Genomic DNA, 19,722 nt, shown 5'->3' on the forward strand with positions numbered 1-19,722 from the left:
CACTGTAGCACTGTCCTCCCTTTGTTCATCACTTTGCCTGAGTGGGCCCAGTAACAGCTCCACTGGGAGGCTTGCTGTTACTGTTTTTGGCATATCAAATACATCACAGGTAGCTTCCCTGGTTTTGCCATGTGGGCTACATACTCTTGGTAGCTTCCTGGGCTCTCCAAGAGGGGTGGAGGAATTAAACCTGGTATGGCCCAGTCAGCTACATGCAAGGCAAAAACAAAACTTGATTAAATAATTATTTTATTTTATGTAACATGATATATTTACCTTTTGAATTTATCTGATTGAAGAGCTTTTGAATAGGTTCAAAAATTATATCACAATGGTGACTTGGAATGACTGGTTGATGACTAGACTTTTGGTTCATCCTAATTTCCAAGAAGATCATATTGTAATTCTACTCTGAATTATTTTGAGAAATCTCCATATTGCTTTTCATAATGAACAAACTTTTATTCCCACATACAATTTACTGTTACTTTCTTTTCTCTGCTCTCTGCATCCTTACCTTTATTTGTCCTCTCTTTATCTTTGATCATGGCTATCCTAACATTTATGAGGTTTGGAGGTATTTATTTGCAGTTCTCTGTGTCATGAGCTGGGGGATAAGGCAGCTGGAAAAGAGGAGGAATCACTAAGTCAATGATGGTTAGAGGGATAGATCGGGATGGAAGATGTGTACTGAAAGAACATCAAGGCCTAAACATGACAGCCTCTTAGTATCTGTCTTGCAATCCATAATGCCCAAAAGTAGAGAGAAAGTATGGGGAAGATTGTCTGCCACCAAGATCCGGGGTGGGGGGAATACTGGGGATATTGGTGGTGGAAAATGTGCACTGTTGGAGGAATGGGTGATCTATCACTATATGACTGAAATTCAAACATGAAAGCTTCGTAACTATCTCATGGAGATTCAATAAAAAATAAAATAAATATTAATTTCTGACAGAAGACTAAAGTCCTCTTCCAACAAACTTTACATCTTTACTCCAAATTTTTCTCTTGGCATTTTTTATTTCTGCATTTCACAGTGTGTTGATTAAAGGGTTCAACATGGGAGTCTTAAAAGCTAACACACAGTCATAAATTTATCACTGGGAATGGTATAAAGGAAGATACAGGGAGCAAAGAACAGAATGGCAACAGTAATGTGAGATACACAAGTATACAGGGCTTTATTTCCCTTCCAAATGATGGGACTTGAGGGAATGTAATATAACCCCACAGGAAATTAGGAGAATGGAGAAAATAACACTGCAAACTGCCTCTCCATCCACTATCAGATAAAGAAGTAGGTGTTGGTGCATGCAAGTTTCAATAAGGGGTACATTCACACAATAAATTACAAATAACATTATGATCACTGAAAGGAAGCTGATAAATAAGGAGAAATAGAACCATGGAGTGGAGAAATCCTCTGGTCCAAGCTACCAGCAGTATGAGAAAACATACCCCGTCTAATGAAGAGGTTTACAGATGGCTGCATATTGGTCATAGGCCATTGCTACCAGAAGAACAACTGTGCCAACAAATAAATGATCTATGAACACTGTAGTCATACAAGCATGGAAGAAAATGCTTTGTTTTGTTGTTTTTCTCCTCAAGCATGTCTACAATCATTTTGTGAATGATGACAGTAGAACACACGATATCTATAAATGATAATCAGCCAGAAAGAAGTACATGAGCAAACTCAGTGACGGGCTAGTCTTGATGGTTACTCTGATAAACAATTTATCCTGTACTATTACAATGTAGTTGAGTAAGAATATGACAGACAGCACTTTTTTGCCCCTCAGAGTTCTGTGAGAGGCCCAGGAGGATAAATTCTGTAACACTGTGCTTATTTTTCATGTATTCTCTGATGTCAGAAGATAACTGTCAGTGTCACTGTCATCCAATTGTTTATCAATTTACTCGAGCAGGAGTAAGTAATGTCTCGATCCGTACCAGCCCTGAGACTTTAGCAGCTCTCCTTACTTGTCTTCCCAATGCTGCCAAATTGGAGGCTCTTTCCGCGTCAGAGGAATGAGACCCATTATTCTTACTGTTTTGGCACATCTAATACACCATGGGTAGCTTGCTAGGCTCTGCTGGGTAGGGAGTGTCTAATGATTATGTCTTTTGATATGTCTTATCGAAATCAGCCACACAGTCCAGGAATATGTTCACTCATGCTTGAGACTCGGCCCGAGCATGTGGAAAGTGGCTTGGAATGTGGTGGTGGTTAGGTAATGGAGGTCGGCTGCTGGGGTTGGGTCCCTTGGGTAGGGAGGACTCTCACCCAGCCCCCTCTAGGACACCCCAAGCGAAAAAAGCCCGGGACAAAGCCCTGTGGCATGGTTATGTGGGCCTCATTTTATGCTCCCTTCTGGGAGAAGCAGCCGTGAGTTCTAGAGTTTGGACAATGAGGAGAGATTCTGTCAGAAGATGGAATTTTAAAAAAAAGACCAAAGATTAAATTGAGAATACTTTAAAGTTCATGTCAAAATTAAAATGATTATGAATTATTCATAGTTTTCTACATAAGACCATTGTGTAATGATTCTTTAGAAAATGGGGTCTCTTCTTTAGTGACTCAAAATTTTCTTACAGATTTATTTCTTCACTTGCAATGAGGAGGTTTCCGTTGAGATCTCAGTATTCTATGTGGGAGGAATATGTATCTGGGAGACTTATATACTATCTGGGAGACACAGTTTTTGTGTATGAGACACTTTAATAAACAATAAAAACGTTATTCTTTATTAGAATATCTTTACGAAGACCACATTTTCTATATCTGATTTCTTTAATTTTTCTTCAATACCCTCTGGCTTTCTAATATATATGACTGTTATAAATCATTCCATGGAGCCAAAGAAATCTAAAGAGCTGAGCACATGCTTCACATGAAGGATGCCCATATCTGTTATCCCAAAACTGACAAGGGTGATATCCTAGGACAGAGCCAGTATAGCCTATTATATCTAATAAAGAAAAGATTTCTTATTCAAACACATGAGTTTCTTGAAATTTATTTATATTTTGTGAGAATAAATTAATCACTAATATATGCTGAAATATGTAAATCTACAAGAACGATGCTAGATGACAAGCACATCCACACTATACTAATTCTTACAACCTAATGCAAAATAAAACTTTCATAGTATGTAAAAAGTAAAATTCTACACAAAACTTTTTCATCAACATATTAGAAATTGTAGACTCTAAAACAGTGTTCCATTCCAGATTTTTTGAAACATAAGATCAAACTTAATCCCTGTTTCTTTTGTTTCTATAGCAAAATCACCAACTTCCCCATATAAACAACTGCTTTTGTTTAATGATTGTCACAAAAAAAAGAAAGAAAAGAAAAATGATCTGCAAAAATTTGGGTGTCCTAACTAAATACCTAAATCAGCTTCTCCTAAAAAAAGAATAATTTGGAGGTCCAGAGAGATAGTGAAAAGGTTCAGGGGTTTTCCTATACAAATTTAATATCTAGTTCCACATGTTGCAGGGCACAGCCCTGAAATTCCCTGAATATTGCCATTGTGGCCTAGATCATCCCAAGCAACGAGGGTCTATGTAGCTACTCATTCTCAGGCTCTTGTTGGCCAAGAACTGTTGTAGGAGACCCTCAGGCTTCCTGAGAACTGCATAGGATAAAACCCAGAAAAAAGTATTAAAATGAAGAGAAATCAAGTTTTGAAGATTTGTTGCAACTTATAAGTCAATTTCTTCATATTAAAGAAAAAGTAAAATTCTAAAGGTTTACTGAGGTTGAGGAAACCAGCAAGATAGTACAGTGGTTAGGGCACCTGCCTTGAAAGAGGCTGACCAGAGTTTGATCCTGGCACCCTATAAAGTTTCCAGCACTGCCAGTAGTGATCCTTGAGCACGGGAATAAGCCCTGCACATCACTGTGTATGACCCAAAACCCAAATAAATAAACAAATAAGTAAATAAATACAAGATTACTGCAGCTCAACTGACTTTGAATAATACACCGAGTAAAACACCAGTGTGTTGCCTAACTCACAATGTTATGTTATTTTAACTGTAATTTTGCACTAATAGGCTTGTTACCTACATGCAGTGTTTTTAATTGTTTGGTTTTTTTTTTTTTTAATTTTGTTTGGTTTGAAATTTTGAACCTTGCATTCAGACAGGTAGCATGTGAAGAGCCGAGCCAGCTTATTGATGAGTACTGATGGCAGGTTCTTCAGGTGTTCAGGTTTGACCTTTCTGGGCCGGGTGCTGTTTGTTTCTTTACTGATGAAATGGCACGTCAAATTTCAGAAGGGAGAACATTGGGAACGACATATCCATCCTGTGGAATTTGGTATGTCAGCAGGTGGACATGGCTATCAAAGAGATTTGAGTCAAAGTCATGGATAATCTTCTCATTGCCATTCTGGAAGATGTGATAGATCCATCAGGACTTCGGAGCGCAGTCATCTTGGTCTTGTAGTTGGCGAAGGCCAGGAGGGAATTGCGAATACTTTTCCTTGCTTCTGCCTCATCTACCAGCACTTCTGCTCTTCTATCTTTGAGGTCTTCTTGATCCCATCTCTGCACTGCTTTGTGAGCTCGGACGTTCACTTGTGGTTGCCTGAGGCATGCGCCAAACCACGTTGGAGAATAAGCTCAAGAGTTTTCGAAGACAGGCGTTTTTTTGTGGCTATCTCTCTCTTGGCGTTCCTCGCACAATCATGGAGGTGCTGAACCAGTCGATCATATTCCTCGTCAATGTTGTCAATAATGGAATCTTCCCATGTTGCCACAATAGTGCCAAAGAGCTACAGTTGGTGGTCGTTCTGGGAGTTCTCTTTTTAAACCTTGCAGCCCTTTCTCCCTGCTCTGTGAAGTAGAATTTTGCATGAAGGAGACGGTGGTCCGATCCCATTTGGAATTTTGGGACAACAGTGACATTGGTCAGACAAAACCATCGATTGAATATGATGTGGTCTATTTCTTTGTGAAATCGTCCACCGGGAGACTCCCATGTCCAATGTTTAGATTTGGCCTATTGGAATCTTGAGTTACCATGGGTGGTCTTGGTCAACATGATGAACTCAGACAGTCTCTCATCCTGTGCATTCCATTCTAGGACATGTGTCCCAATCTGAAGTTCTTCGGCTGATCTTCTTGGTCCTATCTTGGCATTAAAATCACCCACAGCTCTCCCTTTCCGCCGCCCAAGCCAAGCTGGTCTCTCCTCCCCAATTCCCAGGTCAGTCTTCGTGCCGTTTCAAGGACCCGTGACTTGCATTCCACCGTGCAAGCCCCGAGGCGTCCCCTGGATGCCGGGAGACAAAGCAGATCTGAGCCTCTCTGCCTCTCCCTTTCCTCAGCCCAAGCCGAGCTGGTCTCTTCCCCCACCCAGTCTTTACTCCCTGGACACACACCAGGTATCCGTGGGGGTGTGGCCACTTTAGAAGTGGGCATGGATTTTAAAAGTGGGCATGGCCTAATTTTCGGTGGGCCAACGCTCACGCGGCCGCAGGTAGTTTACTCGAATCAAGAAATCTCACCGCTACACCTACACAACAACATGAAGAAACAACGCAAATCCCCGCCACAGGGAGACGATGAGGAAATAAGTCCAGAAGCCTCAGCAGGTTCTAGCCACCTCAGGGACCTCTCTGACAAGGAATTTAGATATGAAGTCATTAAGATGTTCAATCAACTCAATGAAACAGTCAGACAGATATTCGCTAAATTGAAAGAGGACATGAAAGAAACAATCAATCGCACAATCGACAACATACAGCAAGAAATGAGAGCGGAAATTGGAAAGCTTCGCACAGAAATGGCACAGATCACAGATTCCATAGATGAAATAAAAAACTCACTCTGTGCCCTCAAAAATAGAATGACCACAGCTAAGGAAAGAATCAGTGAGCTGGAAGATCAGCTGCACCAAGCCAACACGCAACAACAAACAGTGGCAAAGGACCTCAAAATAGCTCTACAGAGAATCAGAGTCCTACGAGACGATTCCAAAAGAAACAACATTAGAATCATTGGACTACCAGAAGCTCAGGGAAAAAATCCCTATGAAAAAACCATGCTTAAACAAATCATTGCCGAGAAAATTCCAGAGTTCCACAATACAGCCATTCAGATACAAGAAACCTGAAGGGTGCCAGCTAAAAGAGACCCAAACAGAAACACTCCAAGACATAGTATAGTTAGAATGATCAATGCTGCCGATAGAGACACAATACTGCAAGCGGCAAGGGCAAAAAAGGAAATCACATGCAAAGGAGCACCCCTGAGATTCACAGCAGACCTATCAGAGGAAACCCTACAAGCCCAAAGGCAGTGGTGAGGTATAGTGAAAAAACTCACTGAAATGAATGCTTCACCAAGAATACTCTATCCGGCTAAACTCTCACTCAAAATCGAAGGAACACTACACTATTTTCTAGATAAACAGCAGCTCAGGAACTTCATAGACTCAAAACCAAACCTAAAACAAGGCCTAAAGGGGCTACTATAAGACAAGACAAACCCTACAACCACAACACACCCGCACAGAAACATGACACAAAACCCCATAACCATACTCTCTCTCTCTCTCTCTCAATGTCAACAGTCTAAATTCACCATTTAAGAGACACAGAGTGGCAAAATGGATACAGAGACAGAACCCAACAATCTTGCTGCCTACAAGAAACTCATCTCAACACTCAGAGCAAACACAGAATCAAAGTCAAAGGATAGAAAACAACCTGCAAGCAAACAGCTCGTGCAAAAAAGCTGGGGTGGCCATACTAGTATCCGACAACATTAATTTCACCTTGAAAAAGACTAGAAGGGACAGTGAAGACCATTTTCACTTCATCGAGGGATACGTACAACAGGAAGAAATCACACTCTTAAATGCATATGCACCTAATGAGGGAACAGCTAAATATTTAAAACAACTGCTAACAGATTTTAAGAAGGACATTGCAAGTAACACAATAGTACTTGGAAACTTCAACATCGCCCTATAACATCTAGACAGATAAAAAAGAAAAAACCGAGCAAGAAATCATTGGCTTTGAACGAAGAAATAGAAGAGAGAGGGCTTATAAACCTATACAGGGCTTTACACCCCAAAAAGAAAGAATACACATTCTTCAACAGTGCACACGAAACATTTTCCAAAATAGACCATGTGCTAGGACACAAAACATACGTCAACAGAATCAGGAAGATAGAAATAACATCAGCCATCTTTTCAGACCATGATGCACTGAGGATAGAAATGAATCACACACAGACACAGAGAACCAAATCAAACACCTGGAAATTAAAAAACTCAATGCTGAACAACTAGTGGGTCAGGAATGAAGTCAAGGACGAAATCAAAAGATACTTGGAAACAAATGAGAATGAAAACACGAGCTACCAGAACCAATGGGATGCAGCAAAAGCTGTATTAAGAGGAAAATTTATAGCTCTGCTAGCAAATCTTAGGTCTGTAGAAACGATGCACATAAAAAACTTGACCTGGAGCTGCGCGGGACGGGCACGGAGGCCCAGCTCTGGGCAACAAAGCTGAACGGCTCCAATTCCAAACAGGTACAGCCCGCCTCCAAGGGCCTGGGACCCTTTCTGGGCATGCGCACGTAGATCCAGCCCGAGACAGCCGGTTTTCAACCCCTGAGCTGCGCGGGACGGGCACGGAGGCCCAGCTCTGGGCAACAAAGCTGAACGGCTCCAATTTCAAACAGGTACTGCCCCCCTCCAAGGGCCTGGGACCCTTTCTGGGCATGCGCACGTAGATCCAGCCCCTAGACAGCTGGTTTTCAACCCCTGAGCTGCGCGGGACGGGCACGGAGGCCCAGCTCTGGGCAACAAAGCTGAACGGCTCCAATTCCAAACAGGTACAGCCCGCCTCCAAGGGCCTGGGACCCTTTCTGGGCATGCGCACGTAGATCCAGCCCGAGACAGCTGGTTTTCAACCCCTGAGCTGCGTGGGACGGGCACAGAGGCCCAGCTCTGGGCAACAAAGCTGAACGGCTCCAATTCCAAACAGGTACTGCCCCCCTCCAAGAGCCTGGGACCCTTTCTGGGCATGCGCACATAGATCCAGCCCTTAGACAGCCGGTTTTCAACCCCTGAGCTGCGCGGGACGGGCACGGAGGCCCAGCTCTGGGCAACAAAGCTGAACGGCTCCAATTTCAAACAGGTACAGCCCGCCTCCAAGGGCCTGGGACCCTTTCTGGGCATGCGCACGTAGATCCAGCCCCTAGACAGCCGGTTTTCAACCCCTGAGCTGCGCGGGACGGGCACGGAGGCCCAGCTCTGGGCAACAAAGCTGAACGGCTCCAATTCCAAACAGGAGACGTTCCCAACTCCTCGCCAGTGCCAGGGACTCTTTCCGGAGCCGCGGCCGCGAAATATTTTCCCACTACATATGCCTTAGGAACCATAAGCTACCTTCTTAGATGGAAACTTCTCTATTTTAGCTCAGCCACTAGAAACACAGTAGCCAATAACTCATAAGCCTATCTTAACTCACACTGCATATCAAGCAGAATAGTAACAGTGAACGTGAAGGACTAAACCACACCTCTCACAATGGTAAAGCAACGCAAAAGCCCACCAAACTTTCATATTGAAGAGTCTAGCCCAGATGACACCAACAGTACTGTAGTGTTAGACAACCTCTCTGACAAGGAATTCAGGAGGGAGCTACTTAGGATGCTTAGGGAATTAAAAGAAACAATGGAAAGCAATGCCAATAGAAGACAAGAGGATCTGAAGGCAGAAATGAGGAAAATGCAATCAGAAATATCAGACCTGAGAAATCTCGTAGGCGAATTGAAAAGCTCAGTGGAAGGCCTCAGCAGCAGAGTAACAGCTGCTGAGAACAGAATCAGTGAACTCGAATATGAAGTTCAGAGACTCTCCAGAAAAGATCAGAAAATGGAAAAGAGACTCACAATTCGGGAACAGATGGCAAGAGAAGATCGTGATGAAGCCAAGAGGGGTAACATAAGAATTTTTGGAGTCCCAGAGGTACAGGAAGAAAACCTCGATGAAGAAGAAACTGTCAAAGAAATCATTGCTACAACATTTCCAGAGCTGAAGAAAACTTGTGACCACATTCAGGAGGCCCGAAGGGTACCAGCTAGAAGAAATCCGAATAAAAATACCCCAAGACACATTCTGATCAAAATGACCAAAACCTTAGACAGAGACAAAATTCTGAAAGCAGCAAGATCGAAGAAAGAAATCTCTTACAAAGGAGCATCCTTAAAATTTACAGCTGATTTTTCTGATGAAACCCTCATGGCCTGAAAACAGTGGTGGGACATAGTGAAAAAACTCAATGAAATAAATGCCTCTCCAAAAATACTTTACCCAGCGAGACTCTCATTCATAATAGAAGGAACAACACACAGTTTCACAGAGAAACAACAGCTCAGGAACTTCATAGACTCAAAACCATGGTTACAAGAACAACTAAATGGGCTACTTTAAGGCAAGAAAGGCCCCTCAAATACACCAAATTTTAACAGAACAATGGGACAAAATCCCATAACAATACTCTCTCTCAATGTCAATGGGCTAAATGCACTAATTAAAAGACATAGAGTGGCAGGATGGATTAGAAAATTGAACCCAACATTCTGCTGCCTGCAAGAAACGCATCTCAATAGTCAAAGCAAACACAGACTCCGAGTCAAAGGCTGGAAAACAATCCTACAGGCAAACAGCTCCCATAAAAAAGCTGGGGTAGCCATCCTTATATCAGACCACATCTATTTCAGAGTGAGGAAGGTCATAAGAGACAGTGAAGGCCATTTCTTATTGATCAAAGGATCTGTACAACAGGAAGAACTTACAATAATAAATGTATATGCACCTAATGAGAGACCAGCAAAGTACTTAAAACAACTACTCATAGATTTGGAAAAAGACATCAATAGCAACACAATACTAGTGGGAGACTTCAACACTGCTTTGTCACCTCTTGATAGATCAACCAGACTCAAGCTTAGCAAGGACATACTTCATTTGAGGGAAACAATGGAAGAACGGGACTTAGTAGATATATATAGGACACTTCATCCACAAAAAGCTGAATACACATTCTTCTCAAGCGTCCATGGAACATTCTCCAAGATAGACCACATGCTGAGCCACAAAACATGCCTCCATAAAATTAAGAAGATAGAGATTGTATCAACAATCTTCTCAGACCATAATGCGCTGAAATTAGAAGTAAATCACACACAAAAACAGAAAACTAAATCAAACACCTGGAAATTAAACTGTGCACTATTGAACAACGAGTGGATTAGACAGGAAATCAAAGAGGAAATCAAAAAATTCCTAGAAACGAATGAAAATGAGAACACGAGTTACCAAAACTTATGGGACACAGCAAAGGCTGTGTTAAGAGGAAAGTTTATAGCTCTACAAGCATTCCTCAGGAAGGAGCAGCGAACACACATAAGTAACCTAACCTCACAGCTTAAGAGCTTGGAGAAGGACCAAAAAAAGGAGCACAACCCGAACAGGAGAAAGGAAATAATAAAACTCAGAGCAGAAATTAATGAGATGGAAACCCAGAAAATAATCCAAAAGATCAATGAAACCAAAAGCTGGTTCTTTGAGAAAATTAACAAGATCGATAAGCCGCTAGCAAAACTCACAAAGAAAGGGAGAGAGAAAACCCTAATAAACCGAATCAGAAATGAAAAGGGGGTCATTACAATAGAAACTACAGAAATTCAGAGGATCCTCAGGGAGTACTTTGAGAAGCTTTATGCCACGGAACATCAAAACCTCGAGGAAATGGATAAATTCCTAGACTCCTACAGACTCCCAAGGCTGAACCAAGAAGACCTGGAATACCTGAACAGACCTATCACCATCAAGGAAATTGAACTGGTAATAAAAAGTCTACCCAAGCACAAAAGTCCTAGCCCGGATGGATTCACTAGTGAATTCTTCCAAATCTTTAAAGAGGACTTACTCCCATTGCTCTTTAAGCTTTTCCACGAAATTGAAATATCAAAAACACTTCCGAACAGTTTCTACGGAGCAAATATCACACTGATAACAAAAGCAGACAGAGATACCACAAAGAAAAAGAATTACAGGCCGATATCCCTGATGAACACAGATGCAAAGATCCTCAACAAACTACTAGCAAATAGAATCCAACTACTCATCAAAAAGATCATACACCATGACCAAGTAGGATTCATCCCAGGGATGCAAGGATGGTTTAACATTCGAATATCAATCAACATAATCCATCATATCAACAAAAGAAAAGATAAAAAGCATATGATTATATCAATAGATGCAGAGAAAGCATTTGACAAGATCCAGCACCCCTTTATGATGAAAACCCTAGCCAAAATGGGTATAGAGGGGACCTTCCTCAACATAATTAAAGCCATCTACCACAAGCCTACAGCAAGCATCATCCTCAATGGGGAAAAACTGAGAGCCTTCCCTCTAAGATCAGGGACGAGACAGGGATGCCCACTCTCTCCATTTCTGTTCAATATAGTACTGGAAGTACTTGCAATAGCGATTAGGCAAGAAAAAGATATTAAGGGCATTCAGGTAGGAAAGGAAGAAATCAAGCTCTCACTATTCGCAGATGATATGATACTCTACTTAGAGAACCCAATAACCTCCACCAAAAAACTCCTAGAAACAATAGACTCGTATAGTAAAGTTGCAGGTTATAAAATCAATACCCAAAAGTCCATGGCTTTCCTATACGCAAACAGTGAGAGAGAAGAAAGCAACATGAAAAAAACAATCCCGTTCACAATTGTGCCCCAGAAAATCAAGTACCTAGGAATCAGCTTAACTAAGGAAGTAAAGGACCTGTACAAAGAAAACTACAAAACGCTACTTCAGGAAATAAAAGAGGATATGAGGAAATGGAAAGATATCCCCTGCTCATGGGTCGGGAGACTTAACATTGTCAAAATGGCAATACTACCGAAAGCATTGTATAAATTCAATGCAATCCCTATAAGGATACCCATGATATTCTTCAAAGAAATGGAGCAAACACTCCTGAAATTTATATGGAACAATAAGCCCCCACGAATAGCTAAAGCAATTCTTGGAAAAAAGAAAATGGGGGGAATCAACCTCCCTAACTTCAAACTGTACTACAAAGCAGTAATAATTAAAACAGCATGGTACTGGAACAAAGGCAGAACTGCAGACCAATGGAACAGGGTTGAATACACTGACATCTCCCCTCAATCATATGATCATCTAATCTTTGATAAAGGTGCATGTAATGTGAAGTGGAGTAAGGAAAGCCTCTTTAATAAATTAGGTTGGCATCATTGGACGGCTACATGCAAAAAAATAGGCTCAGAACTCTCCCTAACACCATGTACAAAAGTAAGATCAAAATGGATTAAAGACCTCAACATCAGACCAGAAACCATAAGGTACATTGAAAATAAAGTTGGCAAAACCCTCCATGATATTGAAGCTAATGGTATCTTCAAAGATGCCACGCCACTGGCCAAGCAAGTGAAAACAGAGATAGATAAATGGGACTATCTTAAACTAAGAAGCTTCTGCACCTCCAAAGAAACAGTGACCAAAATACAAAGACAGTCTACAGAATGGGAAAGGATATTTGCCGAATACACATCTGACAAGGGGTTGATATCCAGGATATATAAAATACTGGTTAAACTCCACAAGAAGAAAACATCCAACCCCATCCAAAAATGGGGCAATGAAATGAACAGAAAATTTCTCAAAGAAGAAATCCCAATGGCAAAAAGGCACATGAGAAAATGCTCTACATCATTAATCATCAGAGAGATGCAGATCAAAACCACAATGAGATACCATCTCACACCTCAGAGACTGGCCCACATTCAAAAGAACAAAAGCAACCAATGCTGGCGTGGATGTGGTGAGAAAGGGACACTCCTTCACTGTTGGTGGGAATGTCCACTGGTTCAGCCCTTCTGGACAACAGTATGGACGATTCTCAAAAAATTAGAAATTGAGCTCCCATTTGACCCAGCAATACCACTCCTGGGAATATATCCCAGAGAAGCAAAAATGTATAGTCGAAGTGACATCTGTACTTGTTTGTTCATTGCAGCACTCTTTACAATAGCCAGAAACTGGAAGAAACCTGAATGCCCAAGAACAGATGACTGGTTAAAGAAACTTTGGTACATCTACACAATGGAGTACTATGTAGCTGTTAGAAAAGATGAAGTCATGAAATTTACATACAAGTGGTACAATATGGAAAGTATCATGCTAAGCGAAATGAGTCAGAAAGAGAGGGATAGACATAGAAAGATTGCATTCATCTGGGGGATGACAACAAAGTATGAGATTAATACCCAAGAGTAATTAATACCCAAGAGATTAATACCCAAGAGTAACAAAGTATGAGATTAATACCCAAGAATAGCTGAGATCAGCACCAGGAGGATTACTCCATAACTTAGAGGCCAGCCGGGTATCCTAGAGGAAAGGGCAGTTCAGATAGAGAAGGGAGCACCAAATAAAGGATGTTTGGAGATCCTCCCAGGAGGGGAGATGCATGTCGAAAGTAGACTATGGACTGAACATGTTTGCCACTCAATGCCTCTTTTGCAGACCACAACACCCAAACGGAGAGAGAGAACACAGGGGATTGTCCTGCCACAGAGGCAGGGGGGGATGGGGGGATGGGGGTGGGAGAGATATTATCCATGGTGGTGAAAAACGGGCACTGGTGGAGGGATGGGTATCTGATCATTGTATAATTGAAACCCAAGCACAAAAAAAATTGTAAATCTACAACTGTAAAAAAATAAATAAAAAAAAAACTTGACCTCACAGCTCAAGGCCTTAGGAAAGGATCAACAGAAAGAGCCTAAGTCAGGCAGAAGGAAAGAGATCATAAAACTTAGAGCAGAAATCAATGACATGGAAACGAAAGACACATTCCGAAAGATCAACGAAATCAAGAGCTGGTTCTTCGAGAAAATAAACAAGATAGATAAACCACTAACAACACTCACAAAGAAACAGAGAGAGAGAACCCTAATAAACCGAATCAGAAATGAGAAGGGGGATATCACAACAGAAACCAAATAAATACAAAAGATCATCAGAGACTACTTTGAAAGTCTGTATGCCACGAAACAAGAGAACCTAGAAGAAATGGACAAATTCCTGGACTCCTATAATCTCCCAAAGCTGAATCAAGAAGATTTGGAGTATCTGAATAGACCTATTAACATCAACAAAAAAGAAACTGCAATCAAAAGTCTTCCCAAAAACTAAAGCTCAGGTCCAGATGGATTCACTAGCGAATTGTTTTAAACATTTAAAGAGGACCTGCTGTCAGTCCTTCTCAAGCTCTTTCAGGAAATTGAAAAAACGGAAACTCTCCCAAACAGTTTCTATGAAGCCTATATCTCTCTAATACCAAAAGGAAACAAAGACACCACGAGAAAAGAAAACTACAGGCCTATATTCCTGATGAACACGGATGTGAAGATTCTCAACAAAATACTAGCAAATAGAATTCAACTACTCATCAAAAAGATCATACACCATGATCAAGTAGGATTTATCCCGGGGATGCAAGGCTGGTTTAACACTCGGAAATCAATCAACATAATCCACCATATCAACAAAAGAAAAGACAAAAATCATATGATCATATCAATAGATGCAGAGAAAGCATTTGACAAGATCCAGCACCCATTTATGATGAAAACCCTAGCCAAAATGGGGATAGAGGGAACTTTCCTCAATATAGTTAAAGCCATCTACCACAAGCCTACAGCAAGCATTGTCCTCAATGGTGAAAAACTGAGAGCCTTCCCTCTAAAACAGGGACGAGACAATGATGTCCACTTTCTCCACTGCTGTTCAATATAGTACTGGAAGTTCTTGCAATAGCGATAAGACAAGAAAAAGATATTAGGGGCATCCAGGTAGGAAAGGAAGAAATCAAGCTCTCATTATTCGCAGATGATATGATACTATACGTAGAGAATTCTAAAACCTCTACCAAGAAACTTCTAGAAACAATAGGCTTATATAGTAAAGTGACAGGCTATAAAATCAATACCCAAAATTCCATGGCTTTCCTATATGCAAATAGTGAAAGAGAAGAAAGTGACATGAAGAAAACAATCCCATTTACAATTGTGCCCCAAAAAATCAAGTACCTAGGAATCATCTTAAATAAGGAAGAAAAGGACCTATACAAAGAAAACTATAAAACGCTACTTCAGGAAATAAAAGAGGATATGAGGAAATGGAAAAATATCCCCTGTTCATGCGTCAGGAAAATTAACATTGTCAAAATGGCAATACTTCCCAAAGCACTGTATAAATTCAACGCAATCCCTATTAGGATACCCATGACATACTTCAAAGAAGTGGAGCAAACATTCCTGAAATTTATATGGAACAATAAGTCCCCACGAATAGCTAAAGCAATTCTTGGGAAAAAGAAAATGGGAGGAATCAACCCCCCTAACTTCAAACTCTACTAAAAGGCAGTATTAATTAAAACAGCATGGTACTGGAACAAAGGCAGAGCTGTAGACCAATGGAACAGGGTTGAATATACTGAGATCTCCCCCCAAGCATACGAGCATCTAATCTTCGATAAGTGGGCAAGAAAAGTGAAGTGGAGCAGGGAAAGCCTCTTTAACAAATTATGCTGGCTAAACTGGATGGTTACATGCAAAAAAAATGGGCTCAAATCTCTGCATAACTCCATGTACAAAAGTAAGATCTAAGTGGATTAAAGACCTCAACATCAGACCGGAATCTATAAGGTACATTGAGGAAAAAGTTGGCAAAACCCTCCATGACATGGAAGCTAATGGTGTCTTCAAAGATGTCATACCGCTGGCCAAGCAAGTGAAAACAGAGATAGACAAATGGGACTATCTTAAACTAAGAAGCTTCTGCACCTCAAAAGAAACAGTGACCAAAATACAAAGACAGTCTACAGAATGGGAAAGGATATTCGCCAACTACACATCTGATAAGGGGTTAATTTTAAGGATATACAAAGTACTGGTTGAACTCCACAAAAAGAAAACATTCAACCCCATCAAAAAATGGGGAGATGAAATGAATAGAAAATTTTATAAAGAAGAAATCTAAGTGGCTAAAAGGCACATGAGAAAATGTTCCACATCATTAATCATCAGGGAGATGCAGATCAAAACCACAATGAGATATCACTTCACACCACAGAGACTGGCCCATATCCACAAGAACAAAAGCAACCAGTGCTGGTGCGGATGTGGTGAGAAAGGGACACTCCTTCACTCTTGGTGGGAATGCCGGCTGGTTCAGCCCTTTTGGAAAAGAGTATGAATGATTCTCAAAAAATTAGAAATTGAGCTCCCATTTAATCCAGCAATACCACTCCTGGCTATATATCCCAGAGAGACAAAAAAAGTATAGTCGAAGTGGCATCTGCAATTGTCTGTTTATTGCAGCACTCTTTACAATATCCAGAATCTGGAAAAATCCTGAGTGCCCAAGAACAGATGACTGGTTAAAGAAACTTTGGTACACAATTTACACAATGGAGTACTATGTAGCTGTTAGAAAACATGAAGTCACGAAATTTACATACAAGTTGTACTACATGGAAAGTATCATGTTAACCGAAAAGACTCAGAAAGAAAGGAATAGACATAGAAAGATTGCATTCGTCTGGGGAACATAAAGTAACAAAATAGGAAACTAACACCCAAGAATGGCCGAGATCAGTACCAGGAATTTTACTCCATGACTTGGAGGCCAACCACACATACTAGGGGAAAAGGAAGCTCAGATAAAGAGGTGAACACCAAATAAAGGTGTTGGGAGGATCCTCCCAGGATGGAAGAAGCATGCTGAAAGTAGACTATAGACCAAAGAAGATTGCCACTCAATGTTTCTTTTGCAAACCACAACACCCAAAAGGAGAGAGAACAGAGGGGAATTCCCTGCCACAGAGGCAGAGTGGGAAGGGGGCGATGGGGGTTGGAGGGATACTGGGATCCATGGTGGTGGGAAATGGGCACCAGTGGAGGGATGGGTATTTGATCACTGTATGGTTGAAACCCAAGCACAAATATGTGTAAATCTGCAACTGTACCTCATGATGTCTCACTATTAAAAAAATTTTTAATAAAAAAATTAAATTAAAAAATAAATAAATAAATAAATAAAATCACCCACAATGATCTTGTAGAAGGTGTGGTCTATTTTATAGAACTTCTCCAGCTCCATGTAGAACTTCTCAATTTCTCCTTCATCATACTTGGATGTTGGTGCGTAGACATAAAGATAGAAACTGCTGGCAGTGAGCCACATCTTTTCAAATGTAAACATCCGATTCAGGTTGTTAGGCATTCGAATGAATCAATGCTCATGGCCAAGTTTGTGTTGACAAGGACACCAACGCCTCCAACACCTCTTTTATCGCATGTTCCAAGGAACAATTCTTCTCCAGTGTCGAAAACAGTGTGATGAGATTGGTGCCTTCTTCTCTCGGTCAGACTAATGATGTCGTACTTGATCTTTCGTGCTTGTACCATCAGGTCCTTGATGGATGCATCTGATGCTAGCGTACGTGCATTAAAAGTACAGACGATCACTTTTGTCTTCCTTCGTTGTGGCATCCTAGTTCGGCCTTGAGATTTTATTGGCCTCTCCTTTCTCATCCTTCTCATTGCTGCCATATTGGTGATGCCTTCAGGGTCAGGGGAATGAGACCCATTGTTATTACTGGTTTTGGCATATTGAATACACAACGGAGAGCTTGTGAGGCTCTGCCGTGCTGGTGGAATATTCTTGGTAGCTTGCCAGTCTTTCCGAGAGTAATAGAGGCTTTGGGGGCGACCTCTAATAGCCCTTGTAGGTGTTACCATATTTGAACCCTATTAAATATGGTGTAGCAATTCTGGAAGATGGGTATTTAGTGTCTTATAATGTGTTGCGTGGGTCCAGAAAGTGTCCTGGAGTGTGGCGGCGGCTGGGTAGTGGAGGTACTGGAGGTAGTGGAGGTCTGCCAGTGAGGTATTTATCTGGTCCCAGTAGGGGTAGGGTGGGTCTTCTGTGCACAATCCAATCCCTGGGTCTTTGTAATTGAAGCTGAAGATGGATTAGTGATCTCTAAGCCAAAAGGATTCTTGACTTGTCTCATTTGCTCTTTGAAAACTCTTGTGTTGAACTGTGTTTCTTCCGAATTTCTCAGAATTACTGGAACATCCCAACCAAACCATCCCAATACAAGGCCAGTAGTCACGATGAAGGAGGTAAAGACCACCGCAATGTAGAAAAGCTGCGAGTATTCATAGAGTGTTTCTAAAAACACCGCAGCCATATGGGTCTCCTAGGTTGGATCTCCCAATGGAAAACCAGCAGGACTGTACTACTGTACAAGAAGGGAGACATCCATGACATTGGCAACTATCACTCAATCTGCCTATTGTCTGTCATCTACAAGTTGTACACTCGAGTCATCCTGAATAGGATTGGCAGAACACGAGATGAAGGACAACCATGCGAGCAAGCTGAGTTCTGCAAAGGATTCAGCACCATCGACCATATCCACATGATAACCAAGCTCATTGAGGTTTCTCGGGAGTTCAAGATGCCGTTCTATCTAACGTTCATTGATTTAAAGAAGGCCTTTGATTCTTTTGAGACAGAAGCGGTCATTGAAGCCCTAGCCAATCAGAGCATTCAAGCTCAATAATTGGTGTGTTATGATGTACTGTTTATATTCTTTATTTCAATAATCACTGAGACAATACTAAACAAATACAAGAGAAAATTATTATATTTGTACTAATTTGATAATATTTTAGAAAATAGAGAAAGTATATATACTCATTTCTAGAGATTTTGGCTTACAATATTAAAGCTAAGAATGATACACCACTTCTAAAAATATATGCAAGTTATTGTACTATCTCTCAAGCCAGTATCCTCTGTATTTTGAAGGCTTTTCCTACCCTAACACTTAGGGATTTAAGTGTGGGAAATCTACAAGCTAGCAGCAAAAGTCTCTTCTTTTGGTTTTTCTTGAGGGTCATGCCCAGCATTATTTGGGTTTACTCCTGCCTCTGTGTTTAAGGATCTCATCTGGCAGTACTTGGGAGTCCATAAGAGGTGAAAAAGGTCAGACTTGGGTTAGCTACATTCAAAGCAGGTATTCTTGCTGCTGTATTGTATTTCTGGCCCATAAATCACATTTCAATAGCAAAAAATATAAGATTGCATAAAAAAGAATCATTTATTATTAATTATATAAAAATTCTTAAAGTCAATATTAAAATGACATGAGATGACCTTAGGATAACCGTAAGTGACTGAAATGACCTTAAGATGAAGTTTTGATTGTTGGCAAACATAACAACAAATGGCAGGCAGTTATTCATAGTCAGAATAATAAGTTTCAATTCAACTCAGAAGGAAGTACAATATATCAAAAAAAATTTCACACAGCTAATAACTTTCGTAACACCATATTGAGAATGCTTAATGAGCTAGAAGAAACAATGACACAGTTTGTCAGCAAAGCAAAAGAAAGGATGAGACAAAATGAGAAAACTACAACAAAAGTGGAAGAAATAAAGAGAATACGAAAAATATGGTATAAGATATATGTATGCTCAAGAGAAGGACTAAGCAGCAGAATAAAAGCTGCAAAGGAAAATACCTTGTAACTCCAAGAGGAGATCC

General features: G+C 40.8%; 1 pseudogene; it reads right to left on the bottom strand.

The window, feature by feature from the left end:
* Positions 1-1,034: 1,034 nt before the first annotated feature.
* Positions 1,035-18,358, bottom strand: LOC130042883 (olfactory receptor 4A15-like; annotated as a pseudogene).
* Between the last annotated feature and the right edge of the window lie 1,364 nt (positions 18,359-19,722).

Source organism: Sorex fumeus, unplaced genomic scaffold, assembly GCF_029834395.1.
Source record: "Sorex fumeus unplaced genomic scaffold, SorFum_2.1 ptg000007l, whole genome shotgun sequence".
Taxonomy (NCBI): domain Eukaryota; kingdom Metazoa; phylum Chordata; class Mammalia; order Eulipotyphla; family Soricidae; genus Sorex; species Sorex fumeus.